The 19,433-nt window shown below is 36.7% G+C and overlaps 2 protein-coding genes across 2 annotated transcripts in view; both read right to left on the bottom strand.

Annotated features, from left to right (window-relative positions):
• The window catches only part of LOC141443296 (uncharacterized), a 465,577-nt gene that overhangs the window by 72,689 nt on the left and 373,455 nt on the right, over nucleotides 1-19,433 (bottom strand). The window lies entirely within an intron of this gene.
• Nucleotides 1-19,433, bottom strand: part of LOC141443292 (homeobox protein invected-like) — a 150,184-nt gene that overhangs the window by 43,973 nt on the left and 86,778 nt on the right. The window lies entirely within an intron of this gene.

Consider the following 19,433-nt stretch of genomic DNA (forward strand, 5'->3'; position numbering starts at 1 on the left):
AAAATATAAAAAACAAAGGGTGAGATACAAGATAATATAACTATGTTATGTACCTAATAGTTATTGGCGGTTATTGATCATCGTCAACCGGAAGACTACTTATCTAGTATTTCAACTTCACTTACATACACTTTTTGAGTTAAGTGTATTTAATTTTCTTTTATTCCGTTCTACAGTGGAAACAATAAACTTAAAACGAGAATGATCCATGTTAATTTTCACTATTTAAGTGCTACGAAACTGCAGCACTACAAAAGCGCTACGCCGTAGAGGGTTACGGGAAAGTTGTTCACATTTTGTTTGAAGCAAATGTGGGTGGGTATGTCTATAGACGCTGGCGCATCGTCGTACCGAGCCGTGACGTAGGCGTTTATTAAGAGGCGACCAACGCCAAACACTGCTATTTTTAAAGAGACGTGGTATAAAATTGGTGTATTTCGTGGCAATAAAAAAAATATTACGATAATCTTGATCGCATTCCTGAGTTAGTCGTTGCTTTCAAAACACGATTAAACTAATTTGGCTCGATAGATTTTATTGCCAAAGTGAGCTCTTACTTTGATTTAAAAACCAAAAATACTCCGTTATTTATAAAAACGAATTACCTAAGTACCGAAGTACCTACATAAAATTGAATCAGTTTGAACGTGGAAAATTGTAACGTCATAGCCTTGTCATAGCAGTCAGTATATGACGTATTCAATACAAACTCCATAACAAACGATCGTTTTGACATTTCTGAAAAACTTTAGCGGTACCGTATTTCGCCACGCTGCGCGCGAAAACGCGTTGCTGTCACATAACGCCTACGAACAAATCGCGGTTGCACGCGATCTATCTCAGAGGGGTCGCGGGGGTGAGGTACAAAACCGCTCGCGCCGTTTTGCGTGGGTGGACTCTTAAACGCAGAGCGCTACACATAGGTACTACACAATGCATTTCATAACTTTATAAACTTCGCTTTTTTGCTAACGTGCAATCCTAAAACACGCTTGTTTTGAACATGAAACTAACGTGGGACTCACTCATATTAAATATATTGACCCGGATAACTCACGTCTTAAACATGTCGAGCTAAACTCGATTTAAGACGTGAGTTATCCGGGTCAATATATTTAATACGCTTGTTTTGGACGCCACATGTGTTGACACATCTTGCTAAGACATCATTGAAGGCTGGTGCGGCGGCTGCAACGGCCGAAACAGCGAAATGCCGTAAATATGAGAATCTAGCAAACAATTTCATATTTGCGGCTTTTGCTGTTGAAACGCTTGGTCCGTGGGGTCCCGAAGCAAAAACACTGTTTAAATAAAAAAAAAGAAGCTTCCCCGTTCCACTGGCGACCATAGGGCTGGCTCTTTCCTCGGTCAACGTATTGGCATTGCCATACAACGAGGAATCGCAGCCAGCCTTATGGGCACCCTGCCCAATAGCAGCGACTTGGGTGATATTTGTAAATATAGATTTTTAGGATTAAAGTAAGTTACTTTTAGTTATTTTTTTCTTTTAATTATTGTATATATATTTGTTTGTTGTAAATAAATACCAGTTCAGGAAAAAAAGACAGGCTTTGAATCCTAAAATTAGTACTATTAACTGACTTTTAAACGTACGAGTAGACGCACGTAGCGTCTGAAAATTCAAAACAAAACATGGTAAAAATTAAGAATTAAAAAAAAAAACATATTTTTCTGCATCATTGTTGAAGCTAATCAAGGATATTTTTTAAAGATTATGTTAAATACAGACAGCATTAAAAGTAGCGGTTCAAAATGTCAAAAACGGAACCCTTATAGTTTCACCATGTCTGTCTGTCTGTCTGTCTGTCTGTCTGTCTGTCCGTCCGCGGCTTTGCTTGGGGACTATCAATGCTAGAAAGCTGTAATTTTCCACGAATATATAATATAGTGCCGACAAAATGGTACAATAAAAAATTGAAAAAAAAAATACCTCCCATAGACCTACGTAAAGAGGTGGTAAATTTTTTTTCTCATCCTATCTTGTACCTATGTTAAAACTAATATAGGGGGTTCTAAAACGATTTTTCGATTCAGTGATTTGTTTGCAAAATATTCAACTTTAAAGTGCAAATTTTCATTAAAATCGAGCGCCCCCCCCCTCTAAAATCTAAACCGGTGGGTGGAAAAATTTGAAAAAAATCAGGATGGTAGTGAGTATAAACTTACTAGGAAACTATAACGGTTAAGTTTTCTTGAGAATTATTAGTAGTTTAAGAGTAAATAGCAGCCTAAGGTATAAAATATACTAAACATGGAATCATCATCATCATCATCATCATCATCCCAGCCTATATACGTCCCACTGCTGGGCACATGCCTCCTCTCAGAACAAGTGGGCTTGGGCCATAGTTCCCACGCGGGCTCAGTGCGGATTGGGAACTTCACACGCACCATTGAATTGCTTCGCAGGTTTGTGCATGTTTCCTCACGATGTTTTCCTTCACCGCAAAGCTCGTGGTAAATTTCAAATACTGGTGTAACAAACGATATGTCAGTCACCCTGGAACAGTAGACCTTATTGAGTAGCGCATTCAGAATCACGATCGTTTCTACCACTTCCTTTCTTTTATAATCCGTCACATCGTGTATGATGAGGGTAGAAAGAGATAATAAATACGATCGAATGCGCTCGCACGTTAGACGATCCGGACTTACTTAGTTTTGAAGACATTGTTCACATTGTGTAGATCCGTGGTAATGCCGTGGATCTCAACACCAGCTAAGTCATTTTCTCACTAAATACCTTAGCTTCAGTCCCTACTACTCGTACAATTATTACTTAACTATTATAGTTGGTGAATAACTAATAATAATATAAGCCGGGGATTACGGTCTGCTAATAACCATGCTTATTTAATCACCTCTTGGCTTATTGCGGTTAACTGTAATAACGTCAATATTAAATAACGTACGTAGATAAGTTATATACAGTGGACTAAATGATTTTTAAGGAAATAAATTAGTTTATATAAATATTATTTATTTATTTATTTTGCATACATGTAACATAAGCTCTTAAAGTTAACATGAACCCTAGTAGGGTATAGCATTTGTTGTTATAATTTTTATTCTTATTCTTTTATTTTTATTAATCTTTTATTTTAAAATCTTTTATTTTACAATAATTATCTAATTTCTGTACCTATATTAATTAATTAATCTTACAATAACTTAACTTAATAAAGGAAATTATACAAATACTAGTTGACCCGGCAAACTTTTTTATACCATATAAAATTAGGGGGTGGGGGTAGGAGGATGAAAAATACTTTTCATCACACTTGCTCGTAAACAGTGTCGTAACATGCAGGCTACCTTGGTTGCAACCCCCCAAATAAAACCCTCGACCTTAATGTGCTTGTCATGAAGCCCGTGGTCGGTAAATGAGTCATCACCCGTACTGATGGTGCAGCGCGCGATGGCCCACACGCACACGCACGTCAGGCGCGTGCTGCGGGAGGGGGAGGGGGAGGGCGGCGCTGCCAAGAGCGCAGCCTAAGGTATCGCCAATATTTGGAACAATTATATTTTTTCTTTTACAAATATAAAATTTTACTCGCAAATGTGATGAAAAACATTGTATGTCGCACGGGCGATACTAGAATTACGAACATCGACTCATTAAAGCCCTCAGTCTTCGACTTCGGGCTTCTAATAGACTCTCGTTCGTAATTCCTTATTTACCGCCCTTAAGACACAATGTACTATTACGACCTATTTTCATACTTACCAAATTTACAAAAAAAAAAACAGCATGTGCGTATGTGTGTTTGTTATTTTATTTCTTCTGTGGATGTCGTAAGAGGCGACTGAGGATATAGGTTAAGGTATACCGTAGGCGACAGGCTAGCAACCTGTCACTATTGTACCGTTTTTGTGAAACTTAAAACCTAAAATTGCTAAAAGTGGCTCCGAAGCGGTAACGTTTCCTGTGCTCTGCCTACCCCATTTGTGAATACAGGCGTGATGTTTGTGTGTGTGTGTGTGTGTGTGTGTGTGTGTGTGTGTGTGTGTGTGTGTGTGCGCGCGTGCGTGCGTGCGTGCTTGCGTGCGTGCGTGCGATGACAGAAATAAAAAGAAATGTTCAATCCATTCTATTAAAGTTATTTGAAATACATTTTAGCTAAATAATAGATGCAGCATTTATGATAATATTTAAAAATTTGCACGTAATTTGATATAAGGTGAAATTAGTGGCGTAATTGTGAATGAGATCATATTTGATGTTGTTGATTAAATTTATCATGAATTTGTGCTGTGAAATTCGAGGTAATTTTAATTATCATGTCACGTAAAGAGTACAAACTCCCTTATATGAGTTAAAAAAACTACAAAACTGTTGCAAATACCTATGCCTTTTTATCCAGAACACTTCTTTTTAAAAAAAGCGCGTAGGAACATAAGGAAAGTAAAGTGTAATTGAAGTTAAATCGCCAAGAACATCTTCGCACCTCTTTTCTTTTATACGATTCCAGAAATCCTTAATGGAATCGGGAAGAACAAGCGTTCGCGGTAAAAAAGATAAATAAATTCATGCAATATAAAAGGGAAATTCACGTTTCTAAGAACCGTCTCCCATTATAGGTAATTACTCCAACAAAAGGCATGAACTCGCCCTTTTCTTGTTATGAATCACCGAAATGTTTCCCATTTTGAACTTACCTTTACATAAGCATCTGTATTCTTTAAGTTTTCTACTTTGACATTTCTAGTTTGTTAAAGAATAATTGAGTACTTAGAATATCAGAAATATGAAAAAGTTAAATATTTATAAAATAATTACCTCTTATGTTATGAAGAATTAAATATAAAAAAGCCTACTTCACAAAAAAACATTAAATAAAAACTAAAAAGAAACAAACAAGTCAAGTACTATTGGACTCTGTCAAGTAGGTAATGAAATAGTATAACAAGTTCAACATTCGGGACCCTTTATTGAGATTTTTTGAGCGAATCACGGTTTTTGACTCGCTATAATTATTACTTAATAGAGTTCAAAACTACTAGACTTGTTTATTTATTTAAAGTTTTTAATCAGTCAGGTTTCTTTTTCATAATATAATTTGCATGCGATGATGAATCAAATAATCCGGCAATATTATTAATAGTTATAAACTACCACCATTTACTTAGTGTGATTGTTTTTCTATGATATGCCACTCCAAATAATGTTTAACCATATAGATTATTTATTATGTATTTATACCACCTTTAAAACCTTTTAAAGTCCTTTATTTTGGTACTCTACTCAAGGCATTGAAATAAAAATACGGAACCCTAAAAAAGTGCCCGCACAGTAAAGTGCATTAAACCCACCATAGTGATTTTTTGACTTTTATTTTTAGCGACATCAAGATGGTCTAATAACGTATGCTTTATCAAAATCGGTTCAGTCAAGTGGATATAGGGGTGGAGGAAATGGATAAAGATCTTTTTCGGGCTTCGCCGCAGTCCAGTACAAAGGTATCCATATAGATGCTAAATCATACGTATACGTATATATGTTTGTCATAATTTTTACTTGCACTTTAATTTTTAACCTCGCTACCTTCTGTGGTACAATTCTGTGAAGTATCGTGAACCTGCTAAAGAAAATCTTTTATACCAACATAAGAGCAGATTTGGTGACTCGTTTGCTAAAAGAACTTATTTATGGACATTGATTTTTGGTAGAAAAAGACCCTCAGTTATTTTAATGAAAGCATTCCGAAACAGCTATAAAGTAGAGCTCGAAGACAGCTTTAAATGAAAATAGTAAAGCCATGTTGAACGAAAAAGGCCAGCTCAGCCCCGTTTCCTTTATAATGTAAAATGTGAACGTTTTACTAAGACACTTCGTAGTGAACAATTTTTAAAATAGCTGATGCGATGCAGGACGTTGTAATATTAAACACATCTCAATTCATACTCGCCCGCGCTGGGCCCGCGTGGGAAATACGGCCCAAGCCCTATCATTCAGAGAGGAGGCCTGTGCCCTGCAGTGGGACGTATATAGGATGAGATGGATGGATGAATAGATGGAAATTCACACACAGGCCTAGAGCGAAAGCGTAATAACTGAAAATAATAAACCACATTTTAATTTAAGCCTTCCGGAAATTAAATGACGTTTAATTGTATTAAAGGTCAGTTCACAAGAGCAGGAGGGCTACTCCGAAATTCGTATATCGATGTTCGTATCGTTCCGTCCTAGTCACTCTCGTATTAAATAATATTAGCATCAGCGGGACGGCAAGACGCAAAGACGGCAAGATTCAAAAAGAGTTTATTGTTCTAACTTATTAATCAGAAAAACACACTGTCTTGTGAGTCTCTAAGCTTAGTAAGTGAAGACTCTCCGAGATTTCAAGAGGAAACCGTTCTCGTACCTATATTAAGAGAGGGTGTGAGGGCCCTTCTGTCCCTCCATATAGCAATATTAATATGACTCAACTTGAGGAAACAACTCCAGGACAGTTTCAATGAAAAACTCTTTGTGACATTTTTATTGCGATTAACATTATTTTGTGTTGCGCGAGTTTTGCGGCTGAATTGTTTTCGCTCTTCGAAAATTTCTCCACGTGAAATAGAAGATCTTAGTTATGAAATGATGATGATTTCTATCAAATATTACCAGGACATACTCGTAGCAACATAAAATTAAATAAATACTTGTATTTTCATGGTCAAACGTCTGTGTCGATGTCGTTTGGCAATTGTAAAATTGGATAGCCAAGGTACCTTGCGAATGCTGTGGGAAAATTACTAGTTTTAAGTGTCATTTAAAAGTAGCAAGTGTTGTAATAAGCCGGCGTCATGTGGCGTCCGCTGGAAGCGCGCCACGCCGCAAGCATCGAGCTGGTACGACCAGCGCGCCGTTATTTCACGCTAGTATAAAGATTATACATAGTTGTCGCAGCTCGAGTATCGAGATGAAAATTTCACAAAGTCTGACACTAAAGAAATGTTTAGTGGAACTCGATGTATTTTTACCCGACTGCCCGAAGGAGGGTTATGTTTTTCGAGCGTATGTATGTCAATTTCTTTGGTACTCGCTGCAGCCTAAACGGCTGGACGGATTTTAACATATGAGGTATCATTTACTCTTCAAATAAGTCAAACTTTATTCTTTACTATAATATAATTAGATTTATCAATAACTGTCGGTATCAATAATATTTCAATATGGCGTCTGCAAAAAAAATATGGCGGAGGAATAAAATAGTAGATTGTACAATAAGAGCATAAAACGAGCCATTTTACCCGATTCGTTCATATAGGCACCCGAGCCGGTACGCGAGTGTGGATAGACACGTCGAGTTGAAGATGGGTTTAATGCTCGAGTTCTACACACTACTTTTCACTTCGATGGCGAGGAAATGAAATACAAACAGTGGAAAAAATTGTTCACTTACTGTGCACATTTTATTGTTCATGCATTATCACATAACTATATTTTTTTAGTTTTATTGATCTATTTTGATTTATTTGATTGAGTTTTAGTTTTATATAAATTAAAATTTATTAAAAAATATCTGTAGAAACTTCTTTGTTTGTGGCTGTTTACCTACACCTGATTGCCTTGGTGTTAGACGAAGATTTACTTTATGCACTTGAGCATAAAAAAGTCATTTTATGTCGCCTAGATCCAGCATAAATACGAACTTTAAGAGCATGAGAAGTGAAATAAATATTTTGTATTGTAAGTAATAATATGGGTACCAAATGAAAGCTAATAATTAGCCCATAATACTTTTAATCTACCATTTTCATATAAATATCAAAAAAGTGTAAAATAAAACATTAAATAAAAAAATCTTAAAAGTCCTTCAAAACTAAAAGGAAGAAAAAAGTCTAGTGATCTAGAACTCTGTCAAGTAGCTAATTTAAAGTTCAACAGTACTAACTAAGTAGTAGTTAAAGTTGAACTTTCATATTAGCTACCTACTTGACAGAGTTACGGAGAGACCACTAGACTTAGGTATTTTCTTCCTTTTAGTTTTTAAGGCAGTAGGGTTTTTGATGTTTTAAATTTAATGTTTTATACACGATTTTTAGACTTTTTCGTCTAACTAAACGTTCTACTAAACTAAACATAAACACATAAATAATTCAGAAACTACTGCGCTAATTTCGAAAATTCGTACACCTTGATAAAAAGCTATATTATCAGCAAAAAGATCAATTTTATTCCAGAAGCGTATAAAGTTCTCCTGGGACGCAGACGAAGTTGCGATCAATAGGTTGTTCGAAAATACTGCAGAAAGATGTTACACAAAGTTTTTTTTCTTTGACTCTGACTTTGATTAAAGCAAATGAATTATGATTTGCAAATCCTTCATATGAAGCCATAAAGAAAAAGTGTAAGGCGAATTTGATGACTTAATTGGTCAGTAACGCTCACGAGGTACGCATGTATTTAGGTAGGCAGTTTGTTAAGCTATACTGAAAAATCATCAGGGATTTGTGATTAAAAAGCATTAGGTTATTTTTTAACTAACGCCCAAAAAGATTACCAATCTGAATAAGTGTAAATATACTCGTAGTAATCTTTATTCTCGTATAATATTTACTTAAGTATAGTAAACTGGTAGTTCACGCTAAACTTCACCTACTGTGGTTATTTCTTCACTGTGATTAAACTTAAACACCCAGGGATGCTGCTATACCATAGCATTTATCTCCGAAAAAAAAAACACATTTCTAAACCATTGTTTTTTTTTAGTTTTGAACTGCTCGCAATTGCCTAAACGATCTCAATTCTTAAAGCATTGTTTGTAGTCGGTTGAAACAAGATATCTAGTTCCTTCTTTTAGGATTTTTTTCCGAGAATTAATTAAATGAAACGTCGCAAAGGTTGCATAATTAAGTTGACCTTCATTTATTTGAGAGACGTAACATAAATTGTAACCTTTGTTTAATTTTTTATCGTTTTTTAGCGGAAAGCCTTAATTCATACGTACAAAGATCGCAAATCAACTTCATATATTATATACCTACTAGCCGTTGCCCGCGACTCCGTCCGCGTAGAATTCGGTTTTCATTATCCCGCAGGAACTATGCAATTTTCCGTGATAAAAATTATCCTATGTTTGCCCCGGAAGGCACCGGGACACAAACTATCTGTATACAGAATTTCATCTCAATCGGTTCAGCAGTGTACACGTGATGAAGTAACAAACAAACAAACAGACATACAAACTTTCGCATTTATAATATTAATGGGACTTAACCGAAGTACATTCAAGAGTGTACCATAAGGCCGGGGTACTTTGGCCCTGAAGGGTAACTTTGGCCCTTGGGTTTAACTCGTTCCTGGTTTTATTATTGCTTTGAGAATATGGCTCTTGCCCCGTGGTTGGTGTTAATTGATCGATTACGTTTTTATATTTTGATTTTACGTTTTTATGTGGTTGTCATATGGGCCAAAGTAACCCTCCAATGGGTCAAAGGTAATTTTAACAGGGTGAAACTTAATGCAATTTTTTAAATTGCTGAAGCGCTGTTTTTTTACTCCTAAGTATACTTCAACTGTATCAAAGGTGCTAAATGAACAATTTGGCAGAAAATGTACGTTCTTTTTAAAAGGAAGATATTTACTACTGCAAGAGGCATTGGAAAAGCAATAAATGTCGCTGGAAGAGGCCATTAGTTTCAAGTACTGAGGGAATAAACTTTAATTTTTATAACTACTCCTCAAGAAGCAGTTAATTATTACAATACGCAACTAAAACCTTGATTAAGAGAATGCAGTTTTAATGTAGTAGTCAAGTCAGTAGTCTGTTATATTATGGTGAAAGGGAAATCACATTAAAATAATAAGTCTCACAACACAGATTTTCCACAGCAAAAAAATGTGAGATCTCTTAATATTGAAATATAGCCAGTTCTTTTATATCGTCCCATCCGACGAATAAAGTCACTTCTGCAAAATTGTTACTTTTCACTAGGGGCATTTGAATTTTCGCTTAGTTTAATTTGATTATAGCTTTGTAAGTAATAGGAATTCGTCAATGCAATTAAGTATAGTTTTACTAGAGTTGTCAGGATTACTTTTTAGTAGCAATCTTTTTTAAATGTTAAGGCTTTCAAGGAATTCTGGGTCTTAAAGTAATATGTAACTGTTTTCGTGGGAACGCACAGCCAAAAATTCGGTGTTAAGAGAATATAGAACTATCTTTGTCGGAGTTTGACTTTGTGAACCGAGGTCTATAGGCATATGAAACTTTATTCCTCGGATATTTTGATAATTTTTTCAACAACATGTGACTATATATCTATCTATCTTCTACGCCGTTAGCAATAGAGTCATGTTCAGATATTTTTTATCAAATTTTTGCTCACATGTTTATGAACTCGACTGTACGTGATTATTCGCAATGACGAAATAAATAATAATTAATGCTTATTACAAACGACATTGCTCATTAGGTACTCACAATATGACACTTGTTCCTTGTGCTTGTTTGTTATGATCGCACATGAAAATTATATAAAAAGTTTTAAAAGTAATGTATTTCATCATCATCGTGATCATCACATCCGCAGGATGTCCACTCTTGGACATAGGCCTCCCCCATAGCCCTCTAGTTGCATCCACCGCGTACCCGCCGCTTTAACTAGGTCATCCTTCCATCTCGTTGGAACTTTTCGGCCCCAACAGCCATACGTTCTCCATCCTATATGGCCTGCCTATTACCACGACTTCAACGAGCTAATTTGTTTGGCCATGTCGATAATGGTGACCCTTGTTCTTCTACATATCTCCTCATTTCTAATTCGATCTCGTAGAGAAATCCCGAGCATAGCTCTCTCCATAGCTCGCTGAGCAACTCTGAGCCTATTTATAAGGGCTATAGTGAAGCACCACGTCTCCGATCCATATGTACTGTCATCACTGGCAACACACATTGGTTTAAAAAGACTTTCGTCTTAAGGCACTGAGGAATTTTGAACGAAAAGACATTGCTGAGTTTTCCAAACGGTGCCCATCTGTGTTGGATTCGACGATTGGTCAATCTTCTCGAAGTTGAACTTACCTAATTTGACGGTTTTTCCTATGTATACATATGCGTCAACAACTTCAAGAACCGAATTCTCAACCAAAATAGGAGTAGACACCTGTTCTTGACACTCGATTGAGGTTTTCGAGTAGCGTACTGAGTTCTTCCATCGACTTTGCCATAACCACGATATCGTCGGCAAAGCGAAGGTGAGTGATGTATTCGCCGATGAGATGCCTAGTCCTTTCCATTCCAGAAGCTTGAAGGCGTCTTCGAAAGCGGCAGTAAACAGTTTCAGAGATATGACATCTACGTATCTTACGCCTGTTTTCAAAGGAATCGCATTCGAATTCTGTTCGTGTACTCGGACCGACATAGTGGCGTTGTTATACAAACACTTTAACACTTCGATATACCAATAGTCAACGGTATCGCTGGAGAAACTCAAGCACCGCTCACGTTTCGACCGAATTAAAGGCTTTCTCGTAATCCACAAACGCTAGACATAGTGGCAAGTTATACTCTTCGGTATTCTGTATGACTTGCCGCAGCGTATGTATGCGGTCTACGGTACTATAAGCCTTTTTGGAACCCGGCTTGTTCAGGTGGCTGGAAGTCATCGAGCCTGCGTTCGAGACGATACTTGCGACATAATTAGAGTTAGAGTAACCGTTTCGGTATCAGAAATTTCATTTATAGGCGTCAGTTCCTTTGTAGGCGATGGTTCCAATATTGGCGATGTGCCTACAGAAAGTGACGGGTTGAACGGCGACACTACTTTCTTTACCTAGATTTTACATCGCATCACGCTCTAGATCAATAGCTCGCCTTTTTTCTCCCCCCTGTGTATTTGTATTTTTATTTTTATGTGCAATAAAGAGTTTACATACATTCAAACATGATTCCGTACTGTGTGATGTTTCTACATTTGCAGAAGATATGACTGGGGCATTAGTTTATTATATTATCCTCGTAAAACGTACACCGACCAGATCGGCGGCATAGCGGCGGTTAGAAGTACCCGAAAGCGTCGAGCATGTATGAGGAGTGATGAATGTGAATGAAGCGAGAGAACTATGTCAGAATAGAAGCGTATGGCGCTCTATTGTCTTTTCCTACCATACAGGGAATAAAGCGTTACGTATATGTATGTATGTATGATATTTTATTCCATAAAAATAAATAGAAAATAAAATTTGAGACGTAAACGGTGTTAACTTAAATAAGTTCCGTAGAAAAAGGGGACATATGCACAAGTGAACTCGACAACGCGTGTCTGTTCCGGCGTAAATGGTTACAAGTGCTCTTACAACTCTGAAATTCTATCTAGTTTCCATCGATTAATGGTACATAACTATATACATCGTGCTTATTAAAACTTTTTCTGATCGTGAAATGTATATAAAACTTTTATTGCTAAGATCATAATACGTTACGCATATTTTTTTTCCGGTTTATATTGATTTACTATAAATAAAGTTCTAAGAGGTAATATGCTACCTTTTACTCCGGAATCTAACGGCAGTAGCACTTAAAACGTAAAAACATAAAAACACACTCACTATTATTTTTTAAATAGAAGAAATAGCTAATTACGTCTTTCTGAACCATGATGACTATCCTCTGTTGGACCATTTGTAATTAAATCATTAATTTCACTTGTACTTCGTTGATTCGTTGGTCTAGTGCCAAGTTTATAAGTCGTCTCGAGCGACGATTCGTTTTATTAGGAGTTAAATTCATGCCCCACAAAATTAACATAAAATTATAAAGAAACCCACACCAAAGAAAACGTGCCAAAATAACATAAAGTAATAAAGCGTGTCATCTCCCGCGAAGACCGGTGACGACTGACGATAGAACCCCGCACGCGCCCCTCCGCGGGGCGAGGCGACCGGCGTGTAAAGTTCTATCGAGATGTATAACTTTCTACGTCGAGCTCATATCACATGGAACTTTTTTAGGGGTTGAAATCTCAAAAAGTACTTGGATTTGAGAAATAATTGATATACAGAAATGAAGCTGGAGAATAGCTTAATAAAACAAAACAATAAAATCAATTTAGTCATTTATTATCATATAACCTTTTTCGTCGCATGGGACGATATGATACAAGAAGATGTCCTCTTGACACTAAAAAATTCTAGCTTGTTGTCGAGCTCGACTTGGCGGTTTTTTTTTAACATAAGCAAAAACGATGTTTTACTATATTAGTACAGATGTGTTATCAGTAAACTCAATTTAAAATACATTAATCTTTAGGTACTTTTATATCTTCACTTTTGCTACATGTAGGACATTAATTCTCACCGTTTCAAACATCTAGCTATCATTTGCTGCTAAAATCCCATTACGGCCAGTATTTAAAATTCTGCAGGTGCTCGTGCAAAGAGGCAAACACTCTTAAAAGTTCAAGTTCTGCATTCAGCGGTCCTAGTGATAGCTAAGCCGAGAAGTCTTTTGGACGAAATGAATTTACATCAAAGTTGCTTGAAGTTGCGTTGAATCTCGTTAGCGCAGTGTATGGTTAGTGGCATGACTATCTGAGGTATAAAGCACAGGAGTAATTTAAAGTAAGAGTCGGTAGGATATGTATATGAAACATATACTAGTCAAAAAAAATAAGGGCCACACGAGTCGGTAAAATGAAATCATAAATACGTTTGCGTTTTTATCTGATTACATTTCAATGAAAAATATTTGTATTGTGTTATGTTGTATAATTTAAAAAAAAAAACTACACAACGAATGTTATAAGAATTATATTTAAGTATAGTATTTTTTTTTTACCAATGAAACTTGGTGCCCCAGTTTATCTTGGGTAATATATATATATAGGTAAAATAAAATAATTAACAAACTGAATTGGTACATGCATACCTACCCAATGTGTGGCAGCTACATAGAAGTAGAAAAGTAAATTGCACTTAAGTACCTACTTGTCGACTATTTAACTACTCAAACACCGGCAGATTCTTATCTATTTGACTAACAAGACGCGTTCTCAACTCTTGTTTAGTTATAGAGTTCAGTTAGTGCAGAGTATTTTCTCTAATTAAAAAAACTGTCATCAGAATAATAGAAGTTACAGTACCTACATGAGGTACAATTGTACATTCCTATGTTTGTTTATTCAATTATTCATTTTTATTATTTATTCAATGATATGAATTATGGGGGAGGCACTATTGGGGACATCCTATGGCTGATATGATAATGATTCAACATGCCAGCCGAAAGACGTCCAGCGCTGGACATATGCCTCCCCCAAGGCTCTCCAATCAGACCGGTCTTGTGCTTTCCGCATCCACCGCTATCCCGCGATCTTAACCAGGTCGTCGCTTCATCTTGTAGGAGGCCTACCGACAGCTCGTCTCCCGGTCCGCATTCGAGAACTTTCTGGCCCCATCGGCCATCAGTCCTGCGAGCAATGTGCCTCGCCCACTGCCACTTCAGTTAGTGTTGACAATGATTATTCAATTGTTATCTATTAATAAACTGAATCAGTCAGATCAGACTGGCATTATAATTTAATCGACCGCAAGATTACACAGCTTCCTGTAAAATTTAAGTCAAAGATATAATACGAGTAATAATAATACGAATATCACGGGACACTATATGCCAATTGATCTCATCCTAAAGTAAGCAAAGCTTGTGTACTAGGAAAAAGAGCCAACGGATAAACATACTTAAATAGATCTAACTTATTGCACTTATTTACATCGACTCATACACATTAAAATAAATACATCTAAATCATTAGGTGCCTTCTATGTACTTGGAGATATCATTTAATTCAAACTAAGGTATTTCAGTCACCTAGTTTCCAATACCCACTTCAAATAGGTTGAACATTGATTTACCTAGTCTCAATTCAATTGTGTCCTAACGTAAACTGAGAATTGGCTTTCACAGTTAGTTCTATTTGGTAGAAAGCAAAGAAAATTGAGTGCAAATATTCAAAGGTAAAATCAATGTTTCAAGTTTTAAGTTGTGTTACACTTGAGGCCACAGGCAAGACGCCTGCTAAGCGTTAACTTTACAAACTACTTGTGTAATTCTAGAACCTTCAGGTACAGTACAGAGTCTGTTTCTTATGCTACCTTTTAAACCCATCTTTACGACATTTCGCCCCTGTTTCACCATCCATCGTTTAAATTTATTTGACGGATAAATGTGATGCCATCTCTGTTTGTTTTTTTTCGAATAGACGGAGACGGCATCACATTTATCCGTCAGTTAAAATTAATCAATGGGTGGTGAAACAGCCCCTTATTATTTTAAGACAAACTATTAATTATAATAATATGTTTAACACATTACAGTACGAGTTAAATAGTCTCTTCAAATATTTGCCTGTTTGAATATTAAATGTTTGCGTGCGCGAAAGAATCATACTATATCGTTTCCAGCGCGAGTGACGAAGATTTCAATGGCGACGTCGGATACGGACCCAAAAGTGCCAGCGTAACGTTTTATTGGCCCTAGAAATAGAGTCGAAGCAGATATTTATGCATGGTTTCTTTGTTTCAGAATTAGTGCTAGTGACTGTACTCTACTACTGTACGTCGTATACAAAAATTTAAATACTTCTTTGGTATCAAATTCAGATAAACTTGACGAAAAACTTAAGCTGGAAATAGCACTAAATGATAAAAAACAAAGCTCCAGTGTGAAAAAATAAACAGACAAAATTTCACATAAGAACTAGGAACAAAAGCAAACGGATTTTACAGAGTTAACGTATGGGCGAGGCGACTCGGGGGCTGATAATTTTTCTCCGACCTAGGTTTTATACGGCAAAACTCTGGATAAAGCATTTTTTTGCTCTGTGAAACTAAATGTGTTTATTTTCAAGATGAAGTTTCGTAATGGAAGAGACCATTAAAACAACCTTTTTACATGGGTTCTGCATGTTAACACAAAATAATGTGTACTACAAAAAAATATTTTGCTCACCCGCAACCTTATGATTTATGTCTATGCAACAAACGTGTGTTCGTGCAGCTCCTCCAACTCCACACTGGAAGAACACACACAAATCACACGAATCCAACTATCACCACCACCACACAGCACTGGTATGACGTGTGTTTGTGTCGCACAGACGCAGCTGTCATGCACAATTAACAGTGGAGAAGCAATGTACAAAATATTGCAGTTAATTTCTATGGACCTCGTCAAAGTAACACCTGAATCAATCAATCAATCATAGATTTATAATCTACCCCATCCATTTTTGACCCACTACTGGGCAAATTTACTTTTCTGGGTCCTGTCCCAGTTTGATTACCATAAAGTTAAAACAAGTCTAAAGTCTGTGAATAATAACTTGCTGATGGCCACAAAAGGTCGTTCAGTTAAATTAAACATGTTCCTCCCATTAACCGAAGCTCCTTAACATGGGCCAAATTGGACGTGATACAAAAACTCGTGTTGAGGTGCCATATGGCTGTGTTATAACTACGTGTGTATCTCATGAACCGTTAGGGTTCTGCAATTATCTAATACCTTCATAATATGTTCAGTTTACTTGTCCTTGTGCGGCTTTGGAAGACAAATTTATGCGTCTGGTGCTTGCTAGCCTATAATAACTAGTATAATGGTTTGACTGAAGGTAAGTATATTACGTAAAATGTTATGTATTTTTTTCATGTCGATTAATGAGTCGTTTTAATCAGGATCGTAATAGAAGGCAAAACATTTGCTCTCTATTATTACTCTTGGAAATGCCTTATTATCAAATATTACATCGTGTAACACCGTTGATTAACCTTATTAACGGCGGTGGTAACAGCTAACACCGTAAAATGCATACGCGTGCTTTTCAACAGTACATTTATCGCAGTATTATTTTGAGAGTGTCTATATATACCACACTACGGTTTAGAGTCATTCTAGTACATTTCAAAATCTAATTAGGTACTCGTACCTACTGCCAGCGAACGTATTAATAAACTAGTGGATATCATTACGATAATATTAAAGTAAACGTGGTTATATGACATGGATGGCATATAAATAAAGACAGATTAAAATATAATAATGGCTCCAACGGCGGACCAGCGTCGGCCGCAAGGTTGACATCATGCTGAGTTGGGACCATTTCGTGACAAAATTTATTTCCTATTTTTATTTTTTTATTTGTAAAAATGTCACGAACAAATGTTTTTCTTTCTATTTCTTTCTTTCTTTCTTTCAAAAATAGCAAAAAACTAACCACGTCGTCTAAAACAAAACCCTGCCACAAATTATCTTGAAAATTCTCTCTAAAAGCAGGCGGCTAAAACGTTTCAAAAATGGAGTGGATTCACTCTGCGGCGTGGCGACAGCCCTAATCCTAGTAGTGTCCACTTGCATATTCAGTTATCGGGAGCGCGTTCCCATTGGCCGAGAGCCAAATTGGCCCCACACTATGCACTATGCTGCACAACGTACTATTGGATCGAGCCTACTCTACAAGCAACATAATCGTTTAACCGCTGATAAACATGACGTCGTTTTTGGTACTTGAATAAAGAACGGTGCGGGCATATTTTGGTCAAGTATTTCATTTTGTTGTAAACTATTTTGTGTAGTTTACTTGGACATTACTGTGCCAAATACCGGATTGCTCACTTATTAATGTACTGGATAATCGTACGACGGTTTCGTTTTGAACCAAAGCGAGATTCCTTATCGTGGAGTGTTGATGAGTCTCAAATACTACTGCCAACATATTTCAACACATGTAAGTTCGTTAGGAATTTTGTGGGAAACTCTAATTTTCGGCACTATTAGGCAAACAATATTAACGAAAACGAGGGTAGTTGTTTCCCGTTACCGCCCGCAGCATCTCGCTGGGTACCGTACCGACCGGACAGTGTTCGTCGCGCTTTTCTTTTTTTATATGATAGGGGGAAAACGAGCAGGCGGTTACCTAATGGGAAGCAATCAACACGCTTTCACTCGTTATGATTGACTCATGACCAAGAATATGGATAGACTCGAAACTTTTTCTTTTTAGGGTTCCGGAGCCAAAATGGCAAAAACGGAACCCTTATAGTTTCGCCATGTCTGTCTGTCTGTCGTCCGTCCGCGTCTTTGCTCAGGGGCTATCAATCCTAGAAAGCTGTAATTTTGCACGGATATAATATGTAAACTATGCCGTCAAAATGGTACAACAAAAAATTTAAAAAAATCTTTTTGGGTACCTCCCATAGACGTAAAATAGGGTGATTTTTTTTTCTCATCCAACCCTGTAGTGTGGTGTGGTGTAGTGTGGATATCGTTGGATAGGTCTTTTTAAAACCATTAGGGGTTGCTAAGACAATTTTTTCGATTTCAGTGCTTTGTTTGCGAAATATTCAACTTTAAACTAGCCTTTGTTTAACTAAACTTTGCGACTAGGTCAATTGGTGTGAATTGTCCCCGGTATTATTTATTTATTTATTTTATTTTAAAGTGCAAATTTTCATTAAAATCGAGTGCCCCCCTCTAAAAATCTAAACCGGAGGTGAAAAAAATTTAAAAAGTCAGGATGGTAGTAAGTATATCAAACTGTCAAGGAAAACTATAACGGCTAAGTTTGCTTGAGAATTATTAGTAGTTTAAGAGTAAAACAGCCTAAGATATAAAATATACCTAACTTGGAATATTACAAAATACGAAATCCTTAGAAAACTACTAGCTTTTGCCCGCGGCTTCGCTCGCGTTAAATTTGTGGGGGGTAACATAACATTACTAATGGCTAACGAACCCTATATTGGGCGTATCCGACACACTTCTTGGCCGGTTCTTTTATTTTCGTTGTTTGACTGATTTTTACGGAGGATTACTTACATGGAAATACATTGTATGTAGGTATTTTACATACTCAGAAAGAGGTGTTTAGGACAAGGTGGTGGCAAATTTTGGAATTCAAAATCAACATACATAGCTACGTAAGTAGTTCATAATTCTTACCAACTTTGAAACCCTGTTTGCTGATTCAGGGGTGGAATTTTTGGGAGAAACGCGTTTTCTTTTTGCCCGCGACTTGAATACACGATAAAGGATTATTGTCCTGAGAAAATTGTTAAGCTTTCCCGCGCGGGTCATGAATTACTGTTATGATCTATTTTAATATTCTTATTGTCGATGAGCAGAACATGTCATGAATGTAGCTATCATAAAGGTGCGGTGAGGAAAGTAATTGTTTTGTCAGTACGTTGAACGTACAATGTAAATTTTTTCGTATCTTGCTTATCAGCCCTTGAGGAGTTCCGTCATCACAGCAGACGACCCTGGCTGCACCATCAGGTGACGTATATCATATAAACGCATTTTCATTTGAAATTTAACAATCATGTAAAGTCTTATGTGTGTTATGCTTCAACTTTGAGCAGCACCCTTCTACGGTACGGAGACGATCCTGGTCAGGATGAGCAGGATGTCACTGCTAAATAA

The sequence above is a fragment of the Choristoneura fumiferana genome, chromosome 27 (assembly GCF_025370935.1).
Source record: "Choristoneura fumiferana chromosome 27, NRCan_CFum_1, whole genome shotgun sequence".
NCBI lineage: Eukaryota > Metazoa > Arthropoda > Insecta > Lepidoptera > Tortricidae > Choristoneura > Choristoneura fumiferana.